Genomic DNA, 17119 nt, shown 5'->3' with positions numbered 1-17119 from the left:
AGTCAGACGAATTGGAATTAGATTATTCTAAGGAGTAAAAATAGAAAATAATCACTTCTCAAGAATTGAGTTTTCAATTTTTTTTTTTTGCTTTTTGGGCCACACCTGGCAGCGTTCAGGGGTTACTCTTGGCTCTATGCTCAGAAATCGCTCCTGTCAGGTTCAGGGGACCATATGGGATGCCGGGATTCGAACCACCATCCTCTGCAAGCAAGGCAAATGCCTTACCTGTATGTTACCTCTCCAAGCCCTGAGTTTTCAATTTTTATTATATAATTATTTGTGGATTTTTAAAATGCCAATTCAATTTCTTAATGCAGTCTCACAGGGAGATAAAGTCAAAGAAAAATACTTTTTAAAAATAAGAACAAAGGCCCACAGGGTAAGCATATAATACTATATAAAAGAAAACATTCAGTGGAGTTAACATAATTCCGCAAATTTAAAAAGCTGTTCAATGAATGTCATGATGAGCATCCTAAACATCAAAGCAAGTATTAAGTGGAGGGATGCAAACAATTCTCAGTACAAGTCAGACATTTCAGAAAGTCTCTTTTAGGCCTGGAAAAAGTACAACCTAGGATGGTTAGTCCCAGATCGTGCAAGTCTATGAATGACAAATGGGTTGAATCCCAGACATGCTCGAGAACCATGTGGTGCTGGAGTGAAACCAGGATTGAAATAGGAGGCAAAGGCAACAGGAGGCACAGAAGGACAAGTGATCTCACCTCTCTAACATCTCTCTGACACAAGTTGATTTTTTTTTTAAAAAAACATAACACAGGGCATAAAGGGTTAAGAAAGCTATTTCAATGAAATGGCCAAATCCTGTCTAAGAAACTATCAACAACAATAATAATGGCATGAATTGTATATACCTTGAGCCTAAATTTCAGCTCTCCAGGTGTTAGAGCAATAGCACAGCTGTAGGACATTTGCCTTGCATGCAGATGATCCAGGACAGACCCAGTGTTTGATCCTGAGCATCCCATAAGGTCCCCAGAGCCTGCCAGGAGCGATTTCTGAGTGCAGAGTCAGGAGTAACCCGAGTGCTGCCAGGTATGGCCCAAAAACAAAAATAATAAATAAATAAATAAATAAATAAATAAATAAATAAATAAATAAATAAATAGTCAGATCTCCTCAGACCTAAACATCATGATATGACAATATTCTTTTGGGGAAGTCTGAATGGGTAGGCAGTAAAAGTCCATACCATGTGCTCAGGGGGCTATTCCTGGAGTCGTCCATAGGAGTGAAAGTGAGTATCTTGCAACACTGCTGATCTGGAATTAATCCCTCCTACCAATGATCCAGAGCAATGGTCCTCAAACTACAGCCCGCGGGCCACATATTATATTTATTCCCATTTTGTTTCTTCACTTCTAAATAAGATATATGCAATGTGCATAGAAATTTGTTCATATTTTTTGTTTTTACTATAATCTGGCCCTCCAACAGTCTGAAGCACAGTGAACTGGGCCCCTGTTTAAAAAGTTTGAGGACCCCTGATCCAGAGTATAGTCAAGAAAACACCCTAAGCACTGCTGGGTAGCTGGGTATATCTCCTAGTTTCCTCTTCACACACACACACACACACACACACACACAAGCATGCACACACACAAATTATAAACAGAAATTAGTGGCATCAATTACTGTAAAATATTGGACAAAAGTAACAAAATCATTAAATTAGGGACTAAAACTACTTTAAAAGACAAACAGAAGAGCCAGGGAGAGAGCACAGATGGCTGGAGTTTAAGCTTGGCACATGCAAAGTCCTGAGCTTAATCCCAGGTACCACATAGCCTTGTGTGCACCATAAACTGTAATCTGGAGGACTGCAGGACTGTGGACCTGAGTGCTGACCTATTGAATGCATTAAGGGCCCCCCAGATCTACTTGAGTACCTCAAATAAATAAAAAAGTAAAAAAAAAAAATGTAGAAAAAATGGGCCGGAGAGATTGCATGGAGGTAGGGCATTTGCCTTGCATGCAGAAGGAGGGTGGTTTGAATCCCAGCATCCCATATGGTCCCTGAGCCTGCCAGGAGTGATTTCTGTGCGCAGAACCAGTAGTAACCCCTGATCTCTGCAGGGTGTGACCCAAAAACAAACAAACAAACAAACAAACAAAAAATACAAACATAAAGTAGAAAAACTAAGAGATTGTAGAACTCTAAATAAAAAAATTTTACATTGGGGCTAGAGTGATTGCAAGGTGGATGTATGTGGGTGACCTAGGCTTGATCCCTGGCATCCCATATGGTCCCCCAAGCCTGCCAGGAGTGATTTCTTTTTATTTATTTTTAAATCTTTTTTTAAACACCTTGATTACAAACATGATTGTAGTTGGGTTTCAGTCATTGACATTGTCAGTGTAGTTATTTCTCTGACTTCACTCACCACTCTTTCTAGCCCTCATCTCTATTGTCTCTGGGCATTATTTACAATAATTTTTTTATTTTAATTTATTTATTTATTTTATTTATTTGGTTTTTGGGCCACACCTGTTTGATGCTCAGGGGTTACTCCTGGCTATGCGCTCAGAAATCGCCCCAGGCTTGGGGGAACCATATGGGATGCCTGGGGATCGAACTGCGGTCCTTCCTTGGCTAGCGCTTACCTCTAGCGCCACCTTTCCGGCCCCGTTTTTTTTTTTTTTTTTTTTTTTAATTATTTTTCTTAAAACCCATAGATGAGTGAGGCTATCCTGTGTCTATCTCTCTTCCTCTGGCTTATTTCATTCAGCAGAATAGATTCCATGTACATCACGTATATGAAAATTTTATGACTTCATCTCTCCTGATGGCTGCATAATAGTCCATTGTGTGTATGTACCACAGTTTCTTTTGCCATTCATTTGGAGTGATTTCTGAGGGCAGAGCAATTAGTAACCCCTGAGAGCTATTGGGTATGATTCAAAAACAAAAAGAATTTTAAAATGGTTGAACTGCATTTTTCTTTGTATTTTCCAAGCCTGTGCTAATAAGTATATATTTCTTTATAACTGAAGTGGTATGTTGAAAAAAAATTAGTGTGATGCAGGTATGCTCTAAAGAACTTTATTAGAAAGTTACTATAAAACACCAAATACCACCCAACATAAGAGGAGAACCTGAAATGAAAGAAGGTTGGTCAAGATGAAAGTTTTGCAAAGATGTCCAAAGACAAGAGCTGAGAAGATTGAATGGGACACAGCAGCAGGATAGTTAGAATTACTATAAATGAAGAAACTACATTTTTTGAATTCTTTTCTAACAATAACCTTACATTTCTTTAAGGAAATGCAAAAGTTGGCTCACTACTGTGAGATTTGCAATGGACTCTTCCATAGCTCCTGAGCAGTGGGAATGTGACCCTGATCGCAGTAAAGACAGACACAAATAATAAAGAGATTAACACCATGAAAATGGGTAAAGATTGGAGTTTACTATCTATAGAGCCCAAGTGAATCCTAAAGCCTAAATTGGTTTAAGCCCTTAAAAGAAACACTTAATGAAGTTTCACCTAACGGGAAGGAAAATCATAAAGTTGGCCTTGAAGGCTTATTTTATTCTACCTCCTAAGACCAAAAGAGTAGATTTAATTACATTAGGAGTTGGCTTAGATGCTAAAGGAGACTTTCTTCACTAACTGTGCTTCTAGAAAAAATTCAAAGTTTGCTGGGATGATAAATGACAGTATTACTGAGAATGTATGTAAAATTTGGCCTTTTATTTCAATCAGAACTATGGTTAATAATTATTTAATTGTAAAAGGTACATAGAATTTAGTGACAGTGGAAACTTAAAAGATAATGCATGGGAAAAAGAACAGTGTTAAAGTGTTAACACTGGCTCTGTAAAGCCAATTCACCTGCAACTTAAAATTTAGCAGTATTGCTAGAATAGTCTGCAACACATTCAAGCAATCGATCCTGCGTGTACATGCATAACCGGGATCCTACTCAAGGCTTGGGCTCTACCAGTAAGCTGTACCCTAGAACCACAGGATATTCTCCTTTTGTTTTTAAATATTTTTTTAAATTGAATCACTGTGAGATACACAGTTACAAAGTTGAGACTGTCCAGGGGCTGGAGAGATAGCACAGCGGTGTTTGCCTTGCAAGCAGCCAATCCAGGACCTAACGTGGTTGGTTCAAATCCCCGTGTCCCATATGGTCCCCTGTGCCTGCCAGGAGCTATTTCTGAGCAGATAGCCAGGAGTAACCCCTGAGCGCTTGCCATGTGTGGCCCAAAAACAAAACAAAACAAAAAGACCGTCCAATATTCATCCTTTCACTAGTAAACATTTTCTACTACCAATATCCACAGCTTCACTCCAGCCTTCCCCCCTTGCTTGCATCTATAACAGACATTTCCTCCAGCCCTTCCATCCCTCCCACCTCCCTTCTTCCCCTCTTTTCCTTTTAAACACTGTGATTTGCAATCACTTTACCTCCTATCAGCATTAGGTTCTTGTCCAAAGTGATCAATTCCAACTATCATTGTTATACTGGTCCCTTAGCACAAGAAAGTCTTGATTGTGTAAATGTTGATGATAAGAGCAACTAGAAACCATTTCTCTAATACAAATCATCACAACTCTCTCACCTGAAGTATCACAGGAAGTACTTTAAACAGAATATGTGACTATGGGACTAAAAAGGAACCCACTCCATTCAATTACCATAAATTTAATGAATATTTGAATTCATTAAAGACTCCTCAATGTAACAGCCTAGCTTTTAAAAGTAAACATGTCAAATTGACAAAGAATAATTTGAATGACTAGATTAACTGAGTGTTCTTAGGGGAGTTAAAATGCACAGTACTCTGGGCTGGAGTGCTAGTGCAGTGGGTAGGATTCGCTGACCCAGATTCAATCTCTGGAGCCTTATATGATTCTCCTGAACACTGCCTGCAGTGATTCCTGAGTATAGTGTGAGAAATAATGCCTGGGCATGGTGAGGTGGGGCCCAAAACAAACAAACAAAAGTACAGCATTTAACACAGCTCTGGCTGAATAACTCAGGTAAGAAGATGGAGATTCCTCAGGTTTAAGCTTCAAGCTGAGATATGGAAGGTTTAAATAAATACAACAATAAAACACAAGCTGGAAGGACAAGGAGATAGCACTAGCTGGAGATCATGTACCTAGCTTCAGTCCAATCTACATGCCACACATCACAGGTGTGGCCTTAGTGGCTCCCAGATAGTCTTTCAGCAGTACTGGGTACCATGGCCTTAGCTGAGCATCTGCCCACCCAAGCAGCACTGGGAGTGGCTCCAATAAAAAGCAACTCCAAAAAGCAAAAATCCCTGCTGAAGGGGGCAGACAATGCCTTGTATTGAGAATTTCCTTAAAAATTAAGTTCTCATCAGAACCCATCCTGGTTCCCATAGGAACAGCCTGTGAAAATGCATGCCAAGAGACTCAGAAATGGAGGAACCTTGCCATTACTTTTAGAGTCCTTTCCCAACCCCCAGGCCCTGTCCCCCTTCATTAAAGAGGAAGAAAAGAAGGAAGGGAAAGAGGGACAGGGGACAGCAGACATCAAACTCCTTTGGCTGTTCTGAAGGTCACAGGTAAACCAAGGGGCAATGCTAGCGTTCCTTATCTCATGTTCTCCCTTGTTCTCTACTGATACCATCTTGATAAGACACAGAAAGGTATAGGACCTAAGAGGTAATAAAGCAAGTAGGACTTGCATGTAGGTTCAATACCTAGAACCTCATAGGGTTCCCCAAACCCTATGGTAGTGATCCCTGAGCACAGTGGGGTATAGCCCAACCAAAACAAAAGTCCCAATTTGTTCCCTCAATTCTTTTCTGCCCTCATTCTTATTTTTCTTTTCCTTTTTTTTGGTTTCTGGGGCCACACCCAGCAGTGCTCAGGAGTTTACTCCTGGCTCTGCTTTCAGGGGATCCCAAATGAGATACTGGGATCAAACCTGGCTCTGCCATATGTAAGGCAAATGCCCTATCCACTGTGCTTCCACTCTCACCCTTGTGCTCAATTTTCATAAGTTCTGACTCAGTACTACATTACTGTCTGAGCTCATGTGAGCACTGAAACGTGTTGAACAAATATCTCACTTAATGCTCATGACAGCCTTAAGCTAGGACTAATTCCTCCTCAGAGATTCAAACTCATATATGCCATTCGGCCCCAAAGTCCATAGGCTAAGCCACTATTACCCACCATGTATGTGTATTCAGCCCCAAAGTCCATAGGCTAAGCCACTATTACCCACTAATAATGGTATTTTGATGAAAAATCCACTAGACATAAAAAGGTAAAAGTACCTCATGTAGTAGTCTATTTAATGATATATAAAAACCATGATAGTTAAGGCTACAAAACAGTAAGTAGCATTATAGCTTAGTTGAAAATTATGCAAATATCTCAATGTATAAGAGGATCAAAGTGATATACACTCATGTATTAACAGATGCCATCCCTTGCTGGTAATTCTTTTTAACTTTTTGTTTGTTTGTTTGTTTTTGGGCCATACCCAGAAGCTCACAGAGTTATTCCTGGCTCTGCACTCAGAAATTGCTTCAGGCAGGCTTGGGCCTATACGGGAAACCATGAATTGAACCCAGGTTGGCTGTGTGCAAGGCAAATGTCTAATGCTCCAGCCCTAAATTCTTTTTGACTTTAACTTTTCTGTTTGCCAAAAATTTTCAGAATGAACAGTGTAGCTTTGGTGATTGATAAAACAGGAAATAGATGCTGCTATTTAACACAAAAACAGCAACAACAAAATACAGGTTAGAACAGACATTACCAATATTAGTAGAATTTATAACCACATCTTGCATTTTGCAGTGGGGCTAAAGTTGTGTATACAACTTAGTGATCTGATAGTACAGCAGGGTAGGGCCTTTGACTTCCACACAGCCAACCCAGCTTACCAGAAGTGATTTCTTTTTTTTGCTTTTTTTCCAGGAGTGATTCTTGAGCACAAAATCAGAAAGTAACCGCTGAGCAAACACAATTCCAGGTATGGCCCAAAAGACAAAAGAGAAAAAAAGAAAGAAAGAAAGAAAGAAATATTTGGTGATCTGTACACAGCCCTTAAATGCTTTGAGGTTCACAGAAATGAAAGGCTAAAGCAAAGATACTATTTTCAGCTATATGTATGAAATCTTAACTGTTTTTATGATACTAACACTTTGTGTAAAAGGAGAGAAGAATATCTACCCACCCACAAACACATCTGCCTATCTAAGACCAAAATATCTCTGGAAAGATCTACAAGGAAATAGGATACAGACTATCTGAGGAGGTAAATGGAACTGGTGAAGGACCAGGATAGAAAAGCGTGCTACAATAGTACACACTTTATTATACTCTGAATCGTGAATTGAATGAACATATTACTTGCACAAAATGACTTAAGATGGGAGCATGCCAAAAATATTAAAGAGAAAGTCTTAACCATGTAATTGGTTTTCTGAAGATAAAAATATCTGAAAGATATGCTGACTAATTTAAGTATCTGCCTATTTTATACAATAGTTTGTCGAAAAATATCTTGTTTCCATATTGGTTTTTCTCCCGAATGACTTCAAAATGTCTGTTTCAGCAAATGAAGCAACCAAATTCATTTTGCCTCCTGATTTGACTTTGAAAAATTTTAGGAGAAAATAAAAAAGAAATGCAGTTTTATCCATATATGTACCTCCTAAAAATACCACCATCTATTTTTTTCTAAAATGTAAATAACATGTCATGTTATATGAAACAAGAAGTTTTCATTTAGGTCTCCCTGGCTGTTGGAAAATTCAAATTCAACTGTCCTGTTAGGAGCTTAGCACTTTAGGCAAGAAGAGGAAGAAAAGCGGACTCCAAGCTAAGAGATCTGCTAGTGCATCAGCAGCCTGACACACTTAGAGGTGACCTGGGCTAGTAGAATAAATACCTGAACAGGTATGTGAATCTTGGAGAGTGAGGCCCGAAGGAGAAGATACACATCTCATTTCCCCTAGAGCAGGTGGCAGTGCTGGCCAAGTTGCTATTCTTTTTGTTCATGGGACAGTGATTCAGAACCCTACATGCAACTTGTGCATAGGGTGGCACCAAGCTGACCTGTCATTAGAACATTTCCAAGGCCAGAGTAGTGCCATGAAGGGTTCTTTCAGGGAAGGGAAAGCCAGACTCGTCCATGCTCCTCCTTTTTCAAAGTCAATAGGAAATGAAAACTAATGCAAGCAGAAATATCTTCATATGGCACAGTATTCTCCAGCCTGGAAGATTCTGTATTGAGCTGAGAGAAAACATACTCAAAGGAAAACCAGAAATAGCACATGAGCTATGTGAACCTTTCTGAGAGCGATGCTAATGTTCTATCAACTCTGGTGCTGAACCAGGTTCAGGTTGCTGGGAGGAAGACTGAAACATGGGAAAATGACACTTTGTAAATCACTTTATATCTTCCTAAGGCCAGAAGGTCCCAGGGATCCAATGCCACAGCCAAGTAGAGCAGATGGGGTGTATCGAAAACAGAGAAACTACTATGAGCTGAGAATTTGGAGGTTGTAAGTACTAAATGGCTCAGCACCTCAAACGTGTGAGATGAAAAATAGAAGCCAGAGAAAAAGAAAAGCAGAGGGAAGAAAAAAGTATAGGAAAGTTTGAGAAAAGGAAAAAGATGAGAGATTTTATGACCATGAACATAGCACTTTCAGTTTCTGAAGTACTAGAGACATAAGAAATCTCTTTGCCATAAAGATCTAATTACCATTTCCCTTTACAAAGCTATGCTTGGTGGCCATCAAACCAGAAATACTGAAAAGAAAACAATGGGGCTCATCTCTTTCATCTTCAAAGATTGTCCCAAGTCACAGAGTTCTGGCTGTAGGAGATTGTCCTTACATCCAGCAACTAACACACGTGGTTGACGCCAATGAGATGGAAAAGGCAAAAAGCATTTCCTTCTGATTTTGCTCTCAAGAGCTAGAGAGAAACTAACGCCAGCTCTCAGAGAGAGGAGGCAGAGGAGAGAAGGGAGACAGAGAAGAGTCTAGAAAAGAAAACAGGCTAAAGTACACCATGTACATATTTTCAATGAAATAAAAAAGAAGAACCAAGGCCATAACTCAGTCATAGAAGCAAATATGGAGAATGAGCAACTTCAAATGCCTAGCTTTCTTGTAAAGAGGAATAGGTGTGGTGAGTTAAGAGATAAGTGGAGGGTAAGAAAGATAGTACAACAGGTAGGATGCTTGCCTTACATGTGGATGACCCAGGTTCAACCTCCTGCACCAAATATGGCCCCCAAGTCCTGCCAGTAGTGCTTAGATAAAAATAAATTAAAAAATAGAGAAGGAAGGAAGGAAGGAAGGAAGGAAGGAAGGAAGGAAGGAAGGAAGGAAGGAAGGAAGGAAGGGAGGGAGGGAGGGAGGGAGGGAGGGAGGGAGGGAGGGAGGGGAGGGAGGGAGGGAGGGAGGGGAGGGAGGGAGGGAGGGAGGGGGGGAGGGAGGGAGGGAGGGAAGGAGGGAGGGAGGGAGGGAGGGAGGGAGGGAGGGAGGGAACGAACTGAAGACACCTGTCAGAGGTAGTAGAGAATATCATTACAACTTCCTCCACAACCAGACCTCTGAAATTCAGAGCTTCAAGTATGTGTACAAATGCATGCACATAGCACAACACATACACACACAATCTAACCTTGTTACACTTATTATTATAGACATTAACATTAAGAAACTGAAATTTGAAATAAATCAAAAGAACTATAAAAAGTTCAAAAAAGCCAACAGTGCAAAATACTGTTTGCTATGGGGCTTTAGTACTGATCTCTAGTGATAGTCAATTTGTTCCCCTTTACAAACAAGGAGCCAAGTAAAAGGGCCAAGCCAGGGTCCAGGAGTGAGAGTGAAGTAAAGAACAAGGAAAAGCAGCACAGCAGGCCCAGGCTCCAGACTCCTGGGCTTGGAGAACAGGCAGAAGAGAAGAGGGAATACATCCAGTGGTGCTCAGAGCTTACTCCTGCTCTGCACTCAGGCATAACTTTTTGTAGGGCTCCGGGGACCAAATGTGATGCTAGGGGTTGAACCTGGGTCAGTTGCATGCAAGGGAAATGCCCTACCCATTATTTCTCCAGTGCTCCCAGGTTCCTGAGGCACAACTACCTATTTCTCCGTGCTCTCCTCTAGAGACACTAGGAAGAAAATGGCATACTATCTACCATGTCTGATTAGAGATCCCAAGGAAAAAAAGTACTGGCACCTTCCAGGATTCTTTATCAAGATCATCTTTTTTAAAAAGGGGGAAAATAAAACTCTGTGTTATTTTGCAAACTGAAAGACACTGTGAAATAAATAATTTCATCTTGAATAAGGATTTGAACAGTATCCTGCAACCCTGCCTCTGAGGCCACAGCAAAGCACCAACTCTTCACTGTGCTATTGACTGACAACTGGACTAGCTCAGTATTTGAGGTTCTTGTTTCTATCTCCATTCAAAAAAGATGAAAGAGCTTCCTCCTTCCTGCAATGCTCAAATTGCAGCTGTCTGCTTCGATTCCTCCCTCTACCCCTCTACGAGCACACCTAAAAAAAATCACAGCTGTCAAAACAACATGCCCATTTTACAAATAAGCAGAGGCTTCACAAACGCTCAGCCCATGCACATAATGCTATGTTTCTCAGCTGTGGAGATTCAACTAGAAAACTAAGAAGCCGCCCAGCTCCCCAGCTGCATGGTGGTATTTCACTGGAACATGTTCACCGCATTCCTATTCCACGCCCAGCTCAGCTTTGATTGCTTTTCCACTTCCACACATTCCTTTCTGACCCTTCCCTTTTCTTGCTGATCCAGGTTCCATTCCCAACACCCTGTAGCAGTGGTCCTTAAACTATGGCCGATGGGCCACATATTGTATTTGTATCTGTTTTGTTTCTTCATTGCAAAATAAGATATATGCAGTGTGCATAAGAATTCGTTCATACCGGGCTGGAGAGATAGCATGGAGGTAAGGCGTTTGCCTTTCATGCAAGAGGTCATCGGTTCGAATCCCAGCGTCCCATATGGTCCCCCGTGCCTGCTAGGAGCAATTTCTGAGCATGGAGCCAGGAGTAACCCCTGAGCACTGCCGGGTGTGACCCAAAAACCACAAAAAAAAAAAAAAAAAAGAATTCGTTCATAAATTTTGTTTTTACTATAGTCAGACCCTCCAATGGTCTAAGGAACAGTGAACTGGCCCCCTGTTTAAAAAGTCTGAGGACCCCTGCTAGTCTCCCAGCTCACCACGAATGGTCCCTAAGTGCAGAGTATTAATGATAAAAATATAAGTAGGTCAAAGGTTTAGATGTGGTAGAAACCTGGGCAGGAGGGGAAAATTCTGATTTTTTTTTTTTTTTAATTTTATGAGGTCACCTGGTGGCACTCAGAAATTACTCCTAGAAGGTTCAAAGGACCATATGGGATGCTGGGGGTTGAACCTGGGTTGACCATGAGCAAGGCAAATGCCTTATCACTCCAGCCCAAAATCCATATTTTTAACTAGCCTCTTCCTTCTGCAGAACTGTATGTCAAAGTCCAGCCTGCTAGGTGCCAAGTAGCAGGGCTCAGCAGTAACCCACAAGTCTAAACAGGCTTCCATGCACTGCAGAAGTGGTGGTGAGGAACTCACAGACTTAGTAACTTCGATTCATTCAGACTATTATTGGAGAATAGAAACATGAGGACCCAGAGTCAGGGTAAATGGGAATAGCAAAGAAAAGTCATGGTCCGTGACTTGGAGCATAAAAATTGTCACAGAGAATACAAGTCATTCTTTTTCTGAAGCCAGACAGGTGCTAAATGGTTCAGCACATACCTTAGAGCAGAGGTCTCAAACTCAATTTACCTGGGGGCCACAGGAAGCAAAGTCGGGGTGAGGCAGGGCTGCATAAGGAATTTCACAAAAAAAAAAAAGTCCTCAAATGTCATTATTAACAGTTTTAATTATTTCTTCTGAACATGAATAGAACATTGAGTGAAGATCATGAACAGTTCTTCTGAACATGGATGGCATCTTTTGCCTATTCCTTGCTGCCAGAGACTTGACAGCGCTTCTTCTCACAAATCTGAACTACATTTGGCTTTAGAGAGGAAGCAGTTGAGACCCTCAGTATGACTTGAAGATGATCATCATTAAGTCTAGACCTGTATTTTGACTTATTGAAATTCAATGTGGAGAATAACTTTTCACACAAATATGTGCTCCCAAAAGGACACTGGTGCGCTTGAACATTCGGGAAAGCTCAGGGAAGCTGGGGGGGCAATTCTCTCAAAAACTGCCCATGCATGTCTGCTTTTCCACTAAATTCCCTGAACTTGGCTTTGAGATCAGAGTTGCATTGCAGGTCAATGAGCTCTGTTTAGTACATTCAGCTTATGTGTGATGTCAACAAGAAAAGCTAAGTCCATGAGCAATGCATCTGTGATCATTCAACTCAGAAACAGCATTCCCATCCTTCTCCATGAAGGCTTTCACTTCTTCTCTCAACTCAAAAACTCTTTTCAGGACATTTCCCCTGCTGAGCCAACGTACCTTGGTGAAATAGAGCACATCTCCATATTCTGACTCCATTTCCTCTAAAAAAGCATGGGACCTCCTGTGCTTTAAACCCCTGGATCTGATTTGGTTGATGCATTTCACAACAACAGACATCACATTGTCACACAGCAGGCATTTACTGCAAAGGGCCTGCTGATGGATAATGCAGTGAAGAGCAATGGCCTTCTCTAAACCCTCCTCTTCAAGTTTTCTTTGAACAAGTGCCACCAGTCCATTTTTCCTCCCTGTCATCGATGGCGCTCCATCGGTTATTATTCCACCAAACCTCTTCCATGGCAAACCTGCATTCTCAATGGCATCACACAGATGCCGAAATATCTCATTAGTGGTGGTCTGGCCATGCATTGGAATTATTGTGAGCAGCTCCTCTGTCAATTCAAAATTGCAATCAACACCACGGACATAAATTGTGAGCTGCGCAGTGTCTGTTATAGCTGTGCCCTCATCAAGAGCAACTGAGTATGCATCAAAACATTTGGCTTTCTCACACAGTTGATGATAAATGTCACTTGACATGTCAGAAATGTGCTCGGCCACAGTTTTGGCAGAAAGGCTGATTTTGCTAAACTGACCTTTCTTTTCCAGATAATACTTGCAGCCTATAACATGCACTTTTTAACAAACTCTCCTTCTGTGAATGGTTTCCCTGCTTTAGCAATCATCTCACTAACCATGTAACTAGCTTCGACTGATGCAACATTCTCTTTGGTTGCTTTCTTGAAGAAATCTTGTTGCCTCATTAGACATGCTTTAAGACTGGCAACTGGCTTGGCTCTCTCATTTCCTTGATATTTTGCACATTCCTCAGCATGTTTAGTTGAATAACAGTGTTTCAAGTTGTATTCCTTGTGCACTGCAACTTTCTCTGAGCAAAGAAGACATGTGGGGATGCCCTTGTGCTCAACAAAGAAATATTGCATCTCACACTTTTCCTGAAATTGTCTGTGCTCGTCATCAATCTTTCTCTTCACTGCAGGTTTTGAAGAAGTCATGATGAAGGCATGACAAAATCTAATCTAATCTTGCTTCTCTCCCTTAGGCCTCCGATAATGCAAGGGACAGCAGGCAGGAGCAGCAAAAATGATGCCTGCGCTAGGCACAAAGTATTCGCGATTATTCGTTTACCAAACATTCACAATAAAAAATCACATTAAGAAAAAAATCGCAAAAATTCGCATTAAACATTTGCATACCCCGAATGGAACTGATCAGGGTATGCGAATGTTTAATGCAATTTTTTTCTTACTAATGCAATTTTTATTGCGATTATTTGGTAAGTGAATAATCACGAACACTGCGATATTTGAAGGCTGTCCGTGGGCCACGAAATGTTGTAAGGAGGGCCGCAAATGGCCCCGGGCTGCGAGTTTGAGACCCTGCCTTAGAGGGTGTGAGGATTCCATGGTCCATCTCTGGCATAGCAAAAGTAAAACAATAAATAAAAATAAAATAGTAAGAAAAATAATTGGCCTACTAGCTGAGCAAACCCCAGTGTCAACTCTCTCTTAACTGCTACATCTGGATTATGGTGATGGCACAGAGAAAAGCCCCCTCAATGCCCTGAGACTTTCACAAAGGGCTATATACATCACCTGGCATGCCTCCCTGAAACCAGGCAGAGTTAATAAATCATACTTCACACAAAGAAAAAAAAAAGAAATACATTTATTATACCTATAAATTAAGCCCTGTTCCGAGGCCTAGGGGGGGTTGCTTGTTGATAGCAAAACTGCATTTAAGCGTGAGATAACAAGCTCAATTCCTGGCACTACTTATGCCAAGTGAGATCCTGGTGACAATGCCACTTTATGGCCCCTGAGGACACCACAAAATAAGGGTGTGCTCTGTAGGTTATCAAATGTGTGGCACCTATCACCACAATGAAAACAGAGAAGAACAGAGGGGGACAAAGTCCTGGCCTTGCATTTCAGTAAGACCCTGCTCCTCTGAAGGGAGCTCAAACTCAAACTTGGGGTCTGGGGAGGAAACCAGCTCCAAGCCTCCAGAGCAGTTTCCACATCTTCAACCTCCCATTTATCTTCTCTTCTAACATTCAAGGCTATGGAATAGATCTCAGCTTTTCTACAGACTCGATCCTGAGCTAATTCCAATACCAGGGCCATGAACTAAACAGGTCTTTTTTAGCAGAAATGGGTTACTAGAATATAGCAAGTCATTTTGTACCTAGGAAACCAGGAATGCAAGACAGCTATAACATTTCTAGAGAAAAGGGGGCATGAAAGGGCTTATGCTATGCTCAAGGAATGGTGGCAATTTCCAATTATTTGGAGCTACGAACAAGTTCTAGAACTGTGGGCCCACTGTGATAGCATAGTAGTAGAGCATTTCCCTTACACGCTGCTGACCCAAGATCCCGACATCCCATATGGACCCCCCCCCAAAAAATAAAATAAAAATAAGACAAGAAATGCTTGCAAAATTATTGAAGAAAATTAACACTACTTTATACACAATTGCCTCTTCTTTTCTATTTCGGTCTTCTTTGGGGAAAGGCCTCCCCAGAAGGGCACCAAGGCTATATCCAGTAGTGGTTGGAAGCAAAGGCAAGGCCCATTTTGCCAGCAAGCACTCTAATACTTTGAGCAGTTTGCCTCACCCCTCTCTTTCACTCTTAAATTCATGGTAGAAGGTAGACAGATTGCTTTTCTGCAAGAGTCCTGGGTTATCACCAGAATCTGTGAAATGACAGGGAGTGTTCGCCGCAGAGAGAAATTCTGACTAGTGACATGAAAGATGGCATGCACTAGAAAGAAAAGGGCACTTGATGGCGACTGTTGCAATAATTCAAATGAGATAAGACATAGACAAAAAGTCACTGGGAATACAAAGAGAGGAGGGTTTGGAAGGGAGAACTGGGACAGAATCGGGTAAAACTGGAATAGAGAGACAGACTGCTGATTCTGAAGTTTGGGACATTAGGAGCTGAGGAAAAGGAAAATAAAGATGAACCACAGTGTAGTGAAGACTGTGGGCAGAGGAAAAAAGTCAGGTAGAGGACGTGAACTACATTTTGGGAAAAACAAATGTCAGCTCTAGGTGAAGACTCTATTTAGGTATCCAGCAGTCAGTTACTAAAAACAGTTAGATCTCCATAGACAAAAGACATCTGGAGGCATGGAAATATTCCTGATAAGAGTGCAAAGTGTGTGAAAGCTGAAGCCATGAAGTGTGTAAGTGGCATGTCAAGTAAGACTCTTCTGTCTCTGAAATACAAGGGTGATCTGTGCAAATCATAGTAATATTAAACCAAATACTGCCGAGACATGTTCCTATTATTCTGCCAGTTATTCAAACCTGTTCTTTTTCAACTTCCCACCTTTTGATGTAATCTTACCCAGTTAGGTCGGAAGCAACTTGTGACAGAGATCTTTTATTCATCTTTCTTTCACCTCCAAAAAGGTACTCAAAAGCCATATGTGTCTTACAAAAATTTTAGTTCCCTGAGAATAGGTTCTCTCCCCTCTGGAACAAGATATGGCACAGAGTGGTTGCTCAAAAAAGAATATTTGTGGGCCCGGAGAGATAGCACAGCGGTGTTTGCCTTGCAAGCAGCTGATCCAGGACCTAAGGTGGTTGGTTCGAATCCCGGCGTCCCATATGGTCCCCCGTGCCTGCCAGGAGCTATTTCTGAGCAGATAGTCAGGAGTAACCCCTGAGCACCGCCAGGTGTGGCCCCAAAACCATAAAAAAATAAAAAAAGAATATTTGCTAACTGAATAATAAAATGAATTCATTTCACCGAAGCCTCTAACAAAGCACAGGATTAGGCCTGATCAGAGGTTTAGGAACTCAATCCCCTACCTCTTTGACCTTGGCCTTCAAAAATGAACCCCTCCTAGGCTCTCCTTCTGAAGCCTAGTTTCAAAAAACATGTTAAAAGGGTTGAAGTTTAATAAAGAAAGTGGAATTCCTCAAGTTACAGAAGAAAACAACACAGTTCTGTGAAGCCCAGTCTAATGGGCAAAATTGTTGCAATCCATCATCTTGAATGGGTTGAGTATGGTTCATCCAAATTTACTACCAATTAAGAACTCACTACCCAGAGAGTCCCACATTTACAATTGTTGCTCTCAGAGGGCAAGTGTGGGTACCATGTAACCAGGATGGTCACAAGACAGGGCAGCTTCATTAAGACTCATCCTTTAGGAGTTCGAGAGATAGCATGGAGGTAAAGTATTTGCCTTGCCTGCAGAAGGACATCCCATATCCTGAGCCTGCCAGGAGCGATTTCTGAGCATAGAGCCAGGAGTAACCCCTGAGCGCTGCCGGGTGTGACCCAAAAACCAAACCCCCCCCCCCCAAAAAAAGACTCATCCTTTAGATAAGGAGGACAACAGAAACTGCAAATGGGGGCCCTAGATACCACCTCAAACATCCATACGCTTGGCCAACAACCAACTGGTCTGAAAATAGAAAGACACCAAACCAGAGAAGAAAGAATAAGTAGAAACACAAGACAAATATGACACTGGGATTAAAAAAAAAATGAGATTAAACAAGCCTAATTAAACAAGGCTGAAATGATGCTCATTGCCTAGTA

General features: G+C 41.3%; 1 protein-coding gene across 1 annotated transcript in view; it reads right to left on the bottom strand.

Annotated features, from left to right (window-relative positions):
* The window catches only part of SND1 (staphylococcal nuclease and tudor domain containing 1), a 531547-nt gene that overhangs the window by 278617 nt on the left and 235811 nt on the right, over window positions 1–17119 (bottom strand). The window lies entirely within an intron of this gene.

Source organism: Suncus etruscus, chromosome 1 (assembly GCF_024139225.1).
Source record: "Suncus etruscus isolate mSunEtr1 chromosome 1, mSunEtr1.pri.cur, whole genome shotgun sequence".
In the NCBI taxonomy this organism is placed as follows: domain Eukaryota; kingdom Metazoa; phylum Chordata; class Mammalia; order Eulipotyphla; family Soricidae; genus Suncus; species Suncus etruscus.
Note: the sequence above shows the minus strand (reverse complement) of the source record. Positions and strands in the feature narration are given on the sequence as shown.